Consider the following 16873-nt stretch of genomic DNA (forward strand, 5'->3'; position numbering starts at 1 on the left):
GATGTTGTAATAGCATTGTGATACCATAATATGATTGTGATATAACAATAACATGAAGTCATGATAGCATTGTAATATCAAAATTGCATTATTTTATATTATTATGATGATGTTATAATTCCATTGTGATATCATACCACAAGAGATCATAATAGCATTGTGATATCATATAGCATTGTGATGTCATAATAGCATATTAAATTCATAACCTCGTGATGTCATAATAGCAGTGTGATATCATTGTAGCATTATGATAATACCACTGTGACATCAAAATTCCATTTTGCTGTCATATCAGGTGATTTATTAATGACCTCTTGAAAGAAATATGTGACATTCTTCCTGAACTGAGAGTCTTGGACCCAGGACCTGTCATTTCTAAGTTGTGTGCTTTCAGCTCCCCACATAGCCTTTCTCTCAAGCAGGCTGTCCATTTGGCCTTTTAGTAACTGGTTCCTGAACCTCTTTCTGACTTTAATCTATTTCATGACATCATTCTCTCTCTCAGCCAATCAGCACCTGATTCTCAGAGCATTGTTCTTGTGTCCTCAAATCCCTCAACATATGACACTCTTCCTGCCTCCTCTCCTGCAGGGTTTTCAAAACTTTGAGGGGAGAGAGAATTTCATAGGGAAATCATGTTTTGAATTGGGAGTTTTAAGGTATCTCTGTCTATAATATTGGACTATGTGTCTCTATATGCAATCCCAATTGATGCAGAAGTAAGCATCTCTGTGGATACAAGAACATGACACTGATCTATGAGATGAGAGCAGAGACCAACATATCTTAATAACAAAAGCTGGGTTTGCTTGAAAATTTCCGTAGGATGTAGTGGCCCCACAACTCAATTAACTGCCAACCAATGCCCTTAGTTTAAGACTTGTTTGTTTACAATAGATAGCCTATTGGAACTTTATCCCCACTGTTAGGAGACCTCCCAATAAGTGAAGACATACCATATTTGTCATTCTGCATTTCACTTACTTCACCCAGGATGATTTTTCCTGGTACTGTCCAGTCCATTTGCCTGAAATTAACATGATGTCATTTTCTTAGCTGAAAAATACTCTGTTATGGAAATATTCCACATTTTCCCAAAAGGAGATTGTCAGTGCTGTTCTTAAGAACTTGGAAGTTTCTGGGACTTTAATCATTGTATTGAATGACAAATTATGTTCATTTAGCCTAGAAGTCCCTCCATTTTCTTCTACTTCCTGGTGACTTGAAATGCAATGTCCTCTTGAGGCTTATCTATTTACATGTTTAATTCCTGGTGAGGAAAATCAGGGAAGGATTAGGAGTTATGGCCTTGTTAGGTAATATAATTCCTATTTTGTGGAAGTGTGTGCTTTGAGGTTGATATGCCAGCTTTAAAGAAATATATGACACTTTTCCTGAACTAAGAGTCTTGGACCCAGGAACTGTCCTTTCTAAGTTGTGTGCTTTCAGCTACGAGATGGAGGCATGAATGTCAGCCAGCCCTTCTTTCATACAGGCTGTTCATTTGGCCCTTTAAATAATGGGCTCCTGAAAATTTTACTGGATTTCACCTGTTTCATGACATCATTCTGCCTCTTAGCCAATCATTACCTGAGAGAGTCTTGAGGTTTCCATGGAGATGAGTAAACAAAATTTCCTCAGTGTCCAGTATCTCTGATCCTGTGAACAAGTGATTTTTTTCTTGTGAAACCCAACCAGCCTTTTTCTCATCCCTTAATCCAGATCCCACACTATTACTCCTGTTTACCTCTGTGACAATGTCAGGTAGGAAATGAAACTTTAATGTTTATTTAACTGGAGAGGTTACTAAGTAGGGATGCTTCAATGTGATATGCATTTAAGGGGAATGTACCAAATGACAAAGTGGTCTCCTACTGTGACCTGAAATTTCTTGGTTCTGAAATTGCCTAGATTGTGACTTTGAACTGAGCATTTACTTGTGTAATCACTAAATGTACCCACATTCTTATTGATATAATAGGCTGGCATGGTCTAGGGTTTTCTGGGGTATTGAGTCTGTAACAAAAGGGAAAAGAGAATGAAACCAGTCAATTCCTGGGACTTGTTTGGCTGAAACTTAAAAAGAATGAGTATATGGAAAAAGAGAACTGAGAGGCAATTAATTATTTGACAACTGGTGCTCTTCTACACTACTCTTGCTAACCCTCTTTGAGCAGGATTGGGTTGGTTCATCTGGCTGGATCAGGAGCTGTGGTGTATTCAGTGTTCAGTGGGGAACCCACCTGGTTCTGAGGCCTTCCAGAAAGAGAAATGGATCCATGCTGTATGCCTAGGATAAAAGAGCAATTGTGTTTCATTTAGTGGTGCTCTAAACAAACTCTCTACATGTAGTGTTAGTGCTAGGAGTGCTTGTTCAGAGGTGCCACATGAGCTCCTGGGGTCTGAAATAGCTGGGCAACCACTAGTTCATGGCTAGGATTCTCTGCTACATAATGAGATCCTGGAAAGCAAGCCTTACAAAGTGAAATTCTGCCCTCCTTTGGGGAATCTTTTCTCCATGTTAAAAATCATTGTAAAAGTTGTAAACATAATATTTTTATCGAATATTTGGGAATTTCATATAATATACATTACAATGTTCTTCCTTTGATCCCATAGTCAAATTCCTACTCATGTGTCAAAATAAACATTTTTTTTTCTTTTTTCTTTAAAATACATCAATTGAAGTATGTGTTGTTCATTTACTCATTAGAACATGATCAGATTCTAAGTGCCAAGTCCCTTGAAGAAACCTGAGTTCATCCTTGTAATAACCTGGCACCACCCCTAAGAAGAAACCATTAGTCCTGAAGAGCTCTATATTTGCCTTGATGACAGTTTTTCTTATGTATTTATTTATTATTATTTGTTCACTTTCTTTCTCATGAGCTGCTTTCTCCCTTTTCTCCTCCCTGTCCCACCCACTCTCCTTCTTCTACCCTTTTGCATTTTCAATAGATCTCTGTGAGTATAGGTCCCTCTCCCCCTTATATCTGACCCTAACTTATCAGGTCTCATTAAGGCTGGCTGCATAATCTTCCTCTGTGGCCTTAATCTCATGGCATTTTTTTCTCAAACTGTCTGCAATTTCTTCTGTTTATGACACTCTTCCTGACTCCATTCCTGCAGACTTCCCAGAGCTCTGCAGGGAGGACAATTTCATAGGTAAATCCCATTTAGAGCTGGGTGTTTTAAGGTCTGTCTCTGCAGAATATCAGACTGTGGGTCTCTGTATGCAATTCCATTTGATGCAGAAGGATGCATCTTTGTAGATCCAAAATATGACGCTGTTCTGTCAGTTGAGGGCAAAGAGCAACATATTTTAATAACAACAGCCTGGGTGGCTTGAAAATTTCTGTAGGATGGCTTGGCCCAACAAACCAATTAACTGCCACCCAATTGCCATAGTGGAATGCTGGTTTGATCACAATTGATGGCCTATTGGAACTTTATCACCCACTCTTAGGAGGCCTCCTAATAAGTGAATTCATACCATATTTGTCTTTCTGCATTATAGTTACTTTAACAAGGATGCTTTTTTCCTGGTTCCATCCATCTGCCTGAAAATATCATGATGTCATTTTGTTAGCTGAATAATACTCCCTTATGGAAATATTCCACATTTTCCCCAAAGGAGATTGTCAGTTCTGTTCTTTACTCCTGGGAAGCTGCTGGGACTTTAATCATTGTATTGAATGACAAACTATCAGGAAAAATATGTTCTTTTAGACTGGAAGTTCTTCCATCTTCTTCCACTTGTTTGTGATTTGAATTGTAATGTCTACTTGAAGCTCATCTATTTAGATGTTGAGTCCCCAGGGAAGAAATATCTGGGAAGTGTTCAGAGGTATGGCCTTGTTAGATAATAAAATTCCTGTTGGAGTTATAATATGAGAGTGCACTTTGAGGTTGATATGCCAATATAAGTGATCATACAGATTAGAATCTCTGTCTCTCAGTCTCATTCACTTTATATAGTTGTTCTGTTGGTCTCAGTTTATCTTAATCTGTCTTCATACTCTTTCTTTCTCTCTTTGTCTTTCTCTGTCTGTCTACCTCTCTCTGTCTGCTGCTAGTGATACAGTATGGAAAGCTTTCAGTTCCCCAGAAGTACTACAACATGATGACTGCTTGCAGAAGTGTAACTAGATGTTCTCTTTAAAAATATGTGCAAAGTCCCAATTAAACACTTAAAACAATAAAAGATTTGCCTTTGTCAGGGAGCATTCTCCCACTAATTCAATGACTTAGGGCATATCTGTGCATTTAACAAATAATAACAGAATTTGTGATGATGTAAAACACACATGTCAAGGTCATGTGACTTTAAAAATGGCCACTGAAAGAAATATTTGACAGCATTCTGAGTTGTGGGCTTTCAGCTGCCCAGATTGAGGCATGTAGGGCTGCTCAGCCTTTCTCTCAAGCACACTGTCCACTTGGCCCTTTTAATAACTGGCTCCTGAAACACTTACTGACTTTAACCTGTTTGATGTCATCATTCTCCCTCTCAGCCAATCATTGCCTAAGAGAATCTTGAAGTTTCCATGGACATAAGTGAAAAAAAAAAAGCTTTCACCAGTGTCTAGTATCTCTGATCCTGTGCACATGTGACATTTTCTTGTGAAACACAACCAGCCTTTTTCTCATCCATTTATCCAGATCCCACGCGTTTATTCCTGTTTACCTCTGTGACAATTTCAAGAAGGAAATGAAACTTTAATGTCTACTTAATTGGACAGCTTCCTAAGTAGGGAAGATTCAAAGTGAAGTGGGATTAAGGGAAATGTACCGAATGAAAAGGTGGTCTCCTACTGCGGTATTGGATCTGAAATTTTCTAGATTTTGACTTTGAACTGAGCAGTAACTGGTGTACTGACTAAATAGACCTTCACATTCTTATTGATATAATAGGCTTGCAGGTTGTAGGTTCCCTGGAGTATTGAGACTTTACAAGTGGGAAAAGAGAAGGAAAACAGACAATTTATGGGACTGGTTTGGGTGAAACAGAGAAAGATCTGTGTATTTAAAAGGAGAACTGAGGGAAAATAAACACTTTGACAGCTGGTGCTTTTCTACACTAGTGTTGGCAACGCTCTATGAGCAGTGTTGTCTTGGCTGACTGGCTGCATCGTCAGCTGTGTCCTACTCAGTGGTCATTGAGAAATCCTCACAAGTCCTGGGGTTTAAAATTAAAACTAGTCTTTTAGGACAGAGAAATGTGACCATGTTATATGCCTAGGACACAAGAGCAGAAGTTTTTCTTGATGTTGTCCTTCAGACAAACCATCCAAACATAATGTTATTCCAAGAACTGCTTGTTCAGTAGTGCCACCTGAGCTCATGGGTAAAAACTAGTTCATGCCTAGGATTCTCAGCTACATAATGAGTTCCTGGAAAGCATGCCTTGCACATTCAAACTCTGCCCTCATTTAGTGGAATCTTTTCTCTTTGTTAAAAGTCATTGTAAAAGTTGTCAACATTACTTTTTTTTTATTATGTGGGAATTTCATGTAATATAGGTTATACTGCTTTTACATTGCTCCCAGGTTCAAATTCCTATCCATGATACACACTATTTTTTTTTCTTTAAAATACATCAATTCTAATATGTGTTGTTCATATACTCACTGGAACATGATCAGAATTTCAGTTCCAAGTCCCTTAAAGAAAACTGAGTTCATCCTTGCCCTGCTGTGGCACCACCCTCAAGAAGAAGCAATCAATCCTGAAGAGCTTTAAACTTAGTCACCATATGACAATTTTTCTTATGCATTTATTTATTATGATTTGGTCACTTTGTATCCCTGCTGCTGCCCCTCCCTCTTAACTTTCCTGTGCCACTGACCATCCTTCTTCAACCCTTATGCCCTTTCTCTATTTCCCTGATTGGCGAGGTCCTCCTCCCCCTTATAACTTACCTTACCTAATCACATCTCAACAAGACTGGCTGTATATTCTTTTTCTGAGGCCTGATTCTCAGGGATTTTTTCTCCTTCTGTCCTCAACTCTCTCTACTTATGACACTCTTCCTGCCTCTTTCCTGCAGCATTCTCAAAGCTCTGAAAGGCTGGGATTTTCATAGGTAAATCCCATTTAGAGCAAGGTGTTTTAAGGTATCTCTCTGTTGTATAATACTGTATGTATGTCTCTGTATGCAATTCCATTTGATGCATAAGGATGCATCTCAGTGGATTCAACATATGACACTGATCTATCAGTTGAGGACAGAGAACAACATATTTTAATAATAACATCCTAGGTTGTTTTAAAATTTCTGGAGGATGGCCTCCAGACTAGTGTGGTCATAAACAATGGCTAAATGGAACTTTATCCCCTAATATTAGGATACGTCCTAATAATTGAATACATACCAAATTTCTTTCTGCATTTTAGTTACTTGACACAGAATGGTTTTTCCTGGTTCCATCCATTTACCTGAAAAGATAATAATGTCATTTTCTTAGCTGAATAATGCTTCAGCTAAGAAATTACGGAAATATTCCACATTTTCCCCAAAGGAGGTTGTCAATACTATTCTTTAGAACTGGAAAGTAATTGGATCTTTAAACATTGTATTGAATGCAAACTATCAGGATAACTATGTCCTTTTAGCCTAGAATTTCCTCCATCTTCTTCTACTTTCTGGTGATTTTAAATGCAATGTTCCCTGTAAGCTGATCTACTTACATGTTTAGTCCTCAAGGAAGAAATGTCTGGGAAGGATTAGATTGTATGGCCTTGTTAGATAATATAATTCCTTTAGGAGTGATAATATAGGATGGTGTGCTTCAATGTTGATATACCAATGAAAGTGACCAGACAGAATGGAGTATCTGTCTCATGATCTCTGTCATTTTATATCTTTGTTTCTGTTGGTCTTCTTTTCTCTATTTCTGAATTTGTCTCTCTAGCATTTTCTCTCTTTTTCTCTCTCTCTCCCTATTGCTGTCTGCCACTTGCGGATCAGTATGAAAACCTCTCAGTTCTTCTGAAGGACTACAACAAGATGAAAGCTTGCCGACATGACATCCTGGATGGTATTTGTAAAAATATAATCAAGGTTCTAATTTAACACTTTTTTTTCAAAGATTTGCCTTGTTCAAGTAGTATTTTCACAGTAAGTAATTCACTGACTGAAGACATATCTGTGCATTTAACAAATAATTGAATCTGTCATAATGTGAAAGTCACATGACTTTATTAATGATCACTTGAAAGAAATATGTGACATTTTTCCTGAACTAAGAGTCTTGGACACAGGAACTGACATCTCTGGGTTGGATGCTTTCAGCAGCCCAATTTGAGGCATGTAGGGCTGTTCAGCCTTTCTATCAACCACAGTGTCCACTAGGCCCTTTTAATAACTGGCTCTTGAAACTCTTACTGGCTTTCACCTGTTTCATGGCATCATTCTCTATCTCAGCCAATCAGCACCTGAGAGAATCTTGAGGTTTCCATCAAGATGAGTGGACAAAATTCCTCAGTGTCCTGTATCTCTGGTCCTGTGCACATGTGACTTTTTCTTTTGAAATCCAACAAGCCTTTATTGCATCCCTTTTGCCAGAAACCACAACTTTACTCCTATTTGCCTCTGTGACAATGTCAGGTAGGAAATTAATCTTTAATGTTTACTTAATTGGACAGCTTCCTATGTAGGGAATCATCAAAGTGATGTCAGATTAAGTGGAATTTACCAAATGACAAGGTGTTCTCCTACTGTGGTCATGGATCTGAAATTTCCTAGCTTGGACTTAAAACTCATCAGTTACTGGTGTACTCACTAAATATACCTTCACATTGATATAATAGGTTGTAAAGATCTACAATTCTCTGTTTCACTGAGTCTTTAAAAGTATCGAAAACAGTAGGAAACCAGACAATTCCTGGGACTGGTTGGGCTGATATAGAGAAAAATGTGTCAGTGGAAATGGAGAAATGAAGTGCAGTAAATTATATGACAGGCAGGATTGTTCCATAATAGGGTTTTCAACCCTGTATGAGAGGGTTGCCTTGACTGACCTCTCCAGCTCAGAAGTTGTGTCCTTCTCTAAGGTCAGTGAGCAATCCTCCTGGTCCTGGGTTTACAGTTAAAACTGGACCTTCAGGAAAGAATAATTCTTCCATGTCATATGTCTAGGACAGAAGAACTGCTTTTACAGAGTGCCATCCAGCTCATGGGGTCTAAGGTACCTGGATAAACACTAGTTCATGTCTGGGATTCTCTGCTACATATTGATTTTTTGGAAAACATGCATTATAAAGTTACTTTCTTAGCTAAATAATACTCCTTTATGGAAATATTCCACATTTTCCCCAAAGGAGATTGTCAGTCCTGTTCTTTAGAAATTGGAAGTTGCTGGGACATAATCATTGTATTGCATGATAAACTCTGCCCTCCTTTAGCAAAATATTTTCTCCATGTTAAAAGTTGTCAACAGGGACAATGAAAAGATGGCAGTGACAAGTGTGCAACTTAGCTGAAGGGGAGAGGACCTGCAATGCAGAAATTGGTGAGCAAAGGGACTGATCAACCCAGAACAGAGTTGTCTAGACTTCCAAAAAGAAAGAGACTAACCATAATCTGAGTCCATCTAGAATCATGTCACTGCAGACTCCTCCAGGAAGAGACACCTTGAAAGGTGATCCCCAGGCACTTCCATGCACCCAACACCCTACTCCCTCATGGAGGAGGCAGGAGGCATCCAGCAGAATCTGCCACAGACCACACTATCTGTACCCCAGCCCCAGCAAAAGCTGCAGCTCCCACCAAAAGAGAGAGAGAGAGAGAGAGAGAGAGAGAGAGAGAGATCTGGGCTGAGAAAACCCAATCCTTTTGGGCACTCCCCAGAGAACAAGAACACCACCATTACCTTGCCCGAGTGGAGCGGAAGGATAGAGAGGCACATAGCGGCTTCACAGTGCCCAGACCACAGTGCTGCTGGCTGCTCCTAGCAAACAAACTTCAGCTCAGAATCTGGGACTGTGATCATTCAACACATCCTGAGACTCTCCCGCATCCAGCACAGTAAGGTCTAGCACCAAGTTCTAGCACCGACAGCCCCCTGGTCCCTGGCAGAGACCTCATGATCAGGACTGAGAAGGCACAACCCCTCCTGGCACTCCCCTGAGAGTGCCACCATAAGCTTGCTCTAGCAGAGGGGAAGGTCAGAGGGGAAGGACAGAGAGGCAGCCTGCCACAGGACACAACAATCCCTCTCCAGCTCACCCAGTGGCCCCTGGCAGAGAAACCTAAGTTCTGGATCTGAGGACACTCAACCTTAAATGGTAATCTCCCATAATCAGCAAACATAGGTTCTACTGCCAGCTGCTTCTGGCCAAGAGATGTGAGCCCGGGATCTGGGATTGAGAACACTCAACCTAACTCTTTCCGGTACTACCACGGGACCAGCCAACATAACCCCTCCTGGCAGATGGAAAGGACAGAGGGGTGGCACACAGGACAGGTGGACACTGAGTCCTGCTGCCACAGTGCCACAGACCTCAATGTTATCCTACCCGCACATTTTCCACAGCAGGAACAAATCGGAGAGTAGAGAGCAAGGGGAACACCTGTGCATTCCAACTGGTCCTGCAAGGAAGTGAGTGAGCCTGTTAGGGAAAGTTTGTCCCAGACCCAGGGCCTCTCCACACAAGCAACCAGACAAGATCCCTGCCACCCACACCCCGAGTGTGGGCATCATAGGGATCCTTGGGATAGTGACCCCAATGATGAAGCCTCTGCCTTGTGGGTCCAGCAGGGTAATCCAGGCAAACAATTTCTGGATCTCAAACAAAATTGCATACTAGTTTGGCCTGTAGGCCACTGCAATAATCAGAGAAGATGCACATGCAAATTTCACCCACTAAAAGCACATGCTAATAGCCTCAGAGTCACATTCCTTACTTAGGCAAAACTGAAACCACAACATACAATCCCAAACCAGGGAACCTCTCTCACCTTCCTAAAAAAATGGTCCAAAAGCAGGAGCCAAGATGGTGGCACCAGTAGAGCACCGCATCTGAGAAGCAGGACAGCGCAGAGAGCAAGAGACTGAACTCTGGGCCCTGAAACCACATCGATCCTGTATCCCAGGTGAGGGGAGGTTCCCACGGCATGGGAATCCGTCAGGTCCACTCACGGCTACCCAGCCAGAACGCGGAAGAAATCCCAGGTAATGCAGGCTTTGTGTCTCCCGGCTGGAGCCGCAAGTGTCCATGTCCCAATCACTTTCCCAGGCTGATCGGTGAGCACAGGGTGCCTGAGACTGGGAGTCCCAGTCACAAGAAAACCCCACGGGGAAGCAAAGTTTCCAGTCTGATCACGGGTCACTCAATCTTTCCCCCGAAGGTCTCTAGGACGGCAGGTACCCACCACCAACACAGTTGAGCTCCTGCCGTGCAGAGAGCTTTGCACTCAGCTCAGCAGTACAGACAAGCTGCACGCCCCAGTACAACAGGGACTGGGAACCCCTGTCAAGAGAGGACCCCACAGGGAAGAAAGAAACCATGCTGCTGGGGTCACCTAGGGAAAGTCTTGCAGACTGCAGATCTCAAAGAGGTGAGTATGCCCAGCCATCACAGATCTGGGCCCAAACAGGGAGCACAGAGTGATTGGAAACTCAGCTCCCGCAGACTAGCAGGTGGGCACACGCTCCGCCAGCCCAGAGGTGTGTACCAACTACTCCTTACAGACAGAACTGTGTGCCCCAAGACACCAGAGCAGTACTCACGTGCCACAGACAGTCTCTTGGGTTCTGGGGCACAGAGCCCCAACCTCAGACCTACAAAAGACCAGGAACCCTGAGATCAACCCCCAGATACTGCTCCAAGGGGCAACCAGTTATCCCTAACAAAACCTACCAAACCACAGGACACACAGGTTATAGCAGTTGATCACTAAATTTAAAGCAAGAAACCCAGAAGGAGGGCAGCTGTCTCCAGGACTTCTCCCAGTGAGAGGAGAGCCCTCTCAACTAATCAGGACCATAGTTACTACCCAGGTCTCTATGCCTGAGGTGAGCTGCAGCAACTCCTGAAAAACACCGGACATCCAGTGACTATACCCAAAAAGCTGGGAAGGCTTCCTTCAGGAAAAACCATCTTCCTGCCAAAGGGATTCTCTCCACTACAAGAGTCCGGGAACAACCAGAAACTAAATTCAAACAACTAAGATAGCCCAATGGGTAGAGGACAGTGTAAAACTTCAATCAACAAAAGCCAGAGCAATATGGCATCTCTAGAACCGAGTTATCCAGGGGCAAATAGCCCTAGACACCCCAGCATAAATGAAATTCAAGGAGATGACCTAACATCCATACTCATGAAGAAGATAACAAAGGAAACAAATAAAATATGAAAAGAATTAGAGGAAGATAAAAACAAACAGATCATGGCTATCCATAAAGAAATGGAGGAAATTAAAGACAAGGAGATTATGGCCATCCGTGAAGAAATACGGGAAGATGCAGCCAAACAGTCTGTGGCCTTTAGAGAGGAAATGCTTAAATCACTGAATGAAATAAAAGAGACAGTGGATTGTTCAAACAAACAGCTGAAGGAATTGACTGAAAAACATGAAAATACAGTCAGACAGGGGAAGAAAACCAACAAAATGGCTCAAGACCTGAAGATAGAATTGGAGAAATTAAAAAAAAGAACACAAATGGAAGATATTGTAGAGAGAAAGAACTTAGGGAAGAAAGTTCAGCTAACAGAGGTTAGCATAACCAATAGACTACAAGAAATGGAAGAAAGAATCTCAGGTGTGGAAGATACAATGGAAGAAATAGATATATCTGTCAAAGAAAATGTTAAATCTAAAAATTCCTGACATAGACTGTCCAAGAAATTCAAGACAACATAAAAAAAAAACCTAAGAATAATAGAAATAGAGGAAAAAGAAGATTCCCTGCACCAAGGCCCAGAAAATATTTTCAACAAAATCATTGAAGGAAATTTCCCCAACTTAAAGGAGAGGTCAATAAGAATACAAGAGGCCTATAGAACACCCAATAAATTAGACCAGAAAAGAAAATCCTCCCACCACATAATAATCAAAACCATAAATACACAGAACAAAGAAAAAATACTAAAAGCTGCAAGAGAAAAAGGCCAAGTAACATATAATGGCAAACCCATTAGAATCACACCTGACTTTTCAACAGAGACTATGAAAGCCAGAAGGGCATGGACAGATATTATGCAAACCCTAAGAGATGTCAGTCCAGGCTACTATACATTGCAAAACTCTCAGTCCTCATAGATGGAGAAAACAAGATATTCAATGACAAAAACAAATTTCAACAATAACTACAAACAAATCCAGCATTACAAAAGACACGAGAAGGGAAAATACAACCCAAGAAAGCTAGCTACATTCAAGAACACAGGAAATAAATAACCCCACTATAGTAAAACAAAAAGCAACCAAGCACATAACCGTATGACCACAGCCAACATCAAATTCAAAGGATCTAACAACCACTGGTCATTAATCTCTATCAATATCAATGGACTTAATTCTCCAATAAAAAAACACAGACTAACAGAATGGATACGTAAACAAAACCCAGCAATCTGTTGTATACAAGAAACACACCTAAGTCACAAAGATAGACATTGCCTGAGGGTAAAGGGATGGAAGATGGCTTTTCAAGCAAACAGACCCAAGAGGCAAGCAGGAGTACCCATTCTAATATCTGATAAAATAGTCTTTCAACCAAAATTAATCAAAAGAGATGCGGAAGGACACTTCAGACTCATCAAGGGAAAATTCCACCAAGAAGACATCACAATCCTGAACATCTATGCCCCAAATACAAGGGCACCCATATTTGTGAAAGAAACTTTGATAAAACTTAAACCACACATAGATCCCCACACACTAATAGTGGGAGACTTTGACACCCCACTCTCAACAAAGGACTGGTCAACAGAACAGAAATTAAACAAAGAAACAATATCTCTAAGAGAGGTCATGAATCAAATGGACATAACAGACATTTACAGAACCTTACACCCAAAGACAAAAGAATTTACCTTCTTAGCACCTCATGGAACCTTCTCCAAAATAGACCACATAGTTGGTCACAAAGCAAGCCTCAACAGATGCAAGAAGATTGAAATAATCCCTTGTATCCTGTCTGATCACCATGGAATACAGCTGGACCTCAGTAACAACAAAAATAGCAAAAAGCCTACACATACATGGAAAATTAACAACTTGCTCCTAAAAGACAGCTGGGTGAGGAAAGAAAGAAAGAAAGAAAGTAAAATCTTCCTAGAACTCAATGAAAATGAAGACACAATATACCCAAACTTGTGGGACACAATGAAGGCAATGCTAAGAGTAAAGTTCATAGCACTAAGTGCCTTCAAGAAGAAATTTGAAACAGCACATTCAAGCAACTTAATGGCTCACTTAAAAACCCTAGAAAACGAAGAAGCAGACACACCAAGAAGGAGAAGACAGCTGGAAATAATCAAACTCAGGGCTGAAATCAATTAATTAGAAACAAATAAAACTATTCAAAGAATCAATGAAACCAAGAGCTGGTTCTTTGAGAAAATCAACAAGATAGACAAACCCTTAGCCAAGCTAACTAAAAGGCAGCAAGACACCTTCCAAATCAACAAAATCAGAAATGAAAAGGGGGACATAACGACAGACACTGAGGAAATCCAAGCAATCATTAGGAATTACTTCAAAAGTCTATACGCAACAAAATTTGAAAATTTAAATGAAATGGACGATTTTCTTGATCTATTCCACTTACCAAAGCTAAATCAGGACAAGGAAAATGAATTAAATAGTCCTATATCCCCCAAGAAAATAGAAGCATTCAATGAAAGTTTTCCATCCAAAAAAAAAAAAAAAAAAAAAAAAAAAAAAAAAAAAAAAAAAGCCCAGGACCTGATGGTTTCAGCGCAGAATTCTACAAAACATTCAAAAAAGAGCTAACTCCAGTTCTCTTCAAACTATTCCACAAAATAGAAACAGAAGCAACATTACCAAACTCATTCTATGAAGCCACAGTCACCTTGGTACCTAAACCTCACAAAGACCCAACAAAAAAAGAGAACTTCAGGCCAATCTCCCATATGAACATTGATGCAAAAATACTCAACAAATACTCGCAAACGGAATACAAGAACACATCAAAGATATCATCCACCATGACCAAATAGGCTTCATCCCAGGTATGCAGAGGTGGTTCAATATATGCAAATGCATCAATGTGATCCACCACATTAACAAACTGAAAGAAAAAAACCACATGATAATCGACCCTAGATGCTGAAAAAGCATTTGACAAAATCCAACATTCATTCATGTTTAAAGTATTGGAGAGATTGAACATATATAAACATAGTAAAAGCAATATACAGCAAGCCTATAGCCAACATCAAACTGAACGAAGAGAAATTTAAAGCAATCCCACTGAAATCATGAACAAGAAAAGGCTGCCCACTCTCTCCATATCTCTTCAACATAGCTCTGGAAGTCCTTGCTAGAGCAATAAGACAGTTGAAGGAGATAAGGGGACACGAATTGGAAAGGAAGAAATCAAATTATCACTATTTGCAGATGTTATGATAATATACGTGAGTGACCCCAAAAACTCTACCAGGAAACTCCTACAGCTGATAAACACCTTCAGCAAAGTGACCGGATACAAAATTAACTCAAAAAAAATCAGTAGCCCTCCAGTATACAGAAGATAAAAGGGCTGAGAAAGAAATTAGGGAAACAACACCCTTCAAATAGCCACAAATGACATAAGGTACCTCGGAGTAACCCTAACCAAGGAAGTCAAAAACTTGTATGAAAAAATTTCAAGTCTCTGAAGAAAGAATTAGAAGAAGATATCAGAAGATGGAAAGATCTCCCATGCTCATGGCTTGGCAGGATTAACATAGTAAAAATGGCCATATTTCCAAAAGCAATATACAGATTCAATGCAATGCCCATCAAACTACCAACACAATTTTTCACAGCCATGAAACGAAAAATTCTCAACTTCATATGGAATAACAAGAAACCCAGAATTGCTACAACAATCCTCTACAATAAAAGATCTTCTGGAGATATCTCCATCCCTGATCTTAAGTTGTACTATGAAGCAACAATTTTAACAACTGCATGGTACTGGCATAAAAACAGAATAGTGGATCAATGGAACGGAACAGAGGTCCCAGAAATAAACCCACACACTTATGAACACCTGATCTTTGACAAAGAAACCAAAACCATACAATGGAAAAAAGATAACATCTTCTACAAATGGTGGTGGTCCAACTGGATGTCTACATGTAGAAAAATGAAAATAGATCCATACTTATCACCATGCACAAAACTGAAGTCCAAGTGAATCAAAGACCTCAACATAAAACCTGACACATTAAATCAGCTAGGAAAAAAAGTGGGGAATACCCTAGAACTCATTGGTACAGGAGAAAACTTCCTGAACAGAACACCAACAGCACAGGCTCTAAGAGCAACAATCAATAACTGGGACCTCATGAAACTGAAAAGCTTCTGCAAAGAAAAGGAGACCATCACCAAAACAAAGCCACTGCCTACAGATTGGGAAAGAATTTTCACCAACCCTTTATCTGACAGAGGACTCATATCCAGTATATATAAAGAACTAAAGAAGATGAAAAGCAGCGAACCAAGTAACCCACTTAAAAAATGGGAACAGAGCTAAACAGAATTCTCTGTAGAGGAATACCAAATGGCAGAGTAGCACTTAAAGAAATGCTCAAACTCACTAGCCATTAGGGAAATGCAAATCAAAACAACCCTGAGATTTCACCTTACACCCATGAGAATGGCCAAGATCAAAAACTCAAGTGACAACACATGCTGGAGAGATTATGGATAAAGGGGAACCCTTCTCCACTGCTGGTGGGAATGTAAACTTGTAGAACCACTCTGGAAATCATCTGGCACTTTCTCAGTCAAGTAGGAATAATGCTTCCTCAAGATCCAGCCATACCTAGGCATATATCCAAAAAAGGCTCAAGTACACAAAAAGGACATTTGTTCAACCATGTTTTTAGCAGCTTTATTTGTAATAGCCAGAAGCTGGGAACAACCCAGATGCCCCTCAACCGAAGAATGGATGCAGAAACTGTGGTACATCTACACAATGGAATATTACTCAGCAAAGAAAAATAAGGAAATCATGAAATTTGCAGGTACATGGTGGGATCTGGAAAGAATCATCCTGAGTGAGTTGTTCCAGAAGCAAAAAGACACACATGGTATATACTCACTCATATAGACATACAACATAGGACAAACCCACTATAACCTGTGCATCTAAAGTAAGTAAGCAAGAGAGAGGACCCTAACTAAAATGTCCAATCCCCATCCGGAAAGGCAAAGAGGATGGACATCAGAAGAAGAAGAAAACAGGAAACAAACTAGGAACCTACCACAGAGGGCCTCTTAAAGCCTCTACCCTGAAGACTATCAAAGCAGATGCTGAGCCTGATGGGCAACTGTTGGGCAGAGTGAATGGAATTTTTTGTAAGAACTGGGAAATAGTAAGAGCTGGAGAGGACAGGGTCTCCACAAGGAGAGCAACAGAACAAGAAAATTTGAACACAGGGAACTTCCCAGAGACTCATACTCCAACCAAGGACTATTCATAGATATAACCCAGAACCCCTGCACAGATGTAGCCCAGGGCAGTTCAGAGTCCAATTGGGTTACATAGTAATGTGAAGAGGGACTGCCTCTGACATAATCTGATTGACCCTGCTGTTTGATCACCTCCCCCTCGGGGGGAGCAACCTTACCAGGCCATAGTAGAGGACAATGCAGCCACTTTTTATGTGAACTGATGGACTAAGATCA

Source organism: Meriones unguiculatus, assembly GCF_030254825.1.
Source record: "Meriones unguiculatus strain TT.TT164.6M chromosome Y unlocalized genomic scaffold, Bangor_MerUng_6.1 ChrY_unordered_Scaffold_23, whole genome shotgun sequence".
Classification (NCBI taxonomy): Eukaryota; Metazoa; Chordata; class Mammalia; order Rodentia; family Muridae; genus Meriones; species Meriones unguiculatus.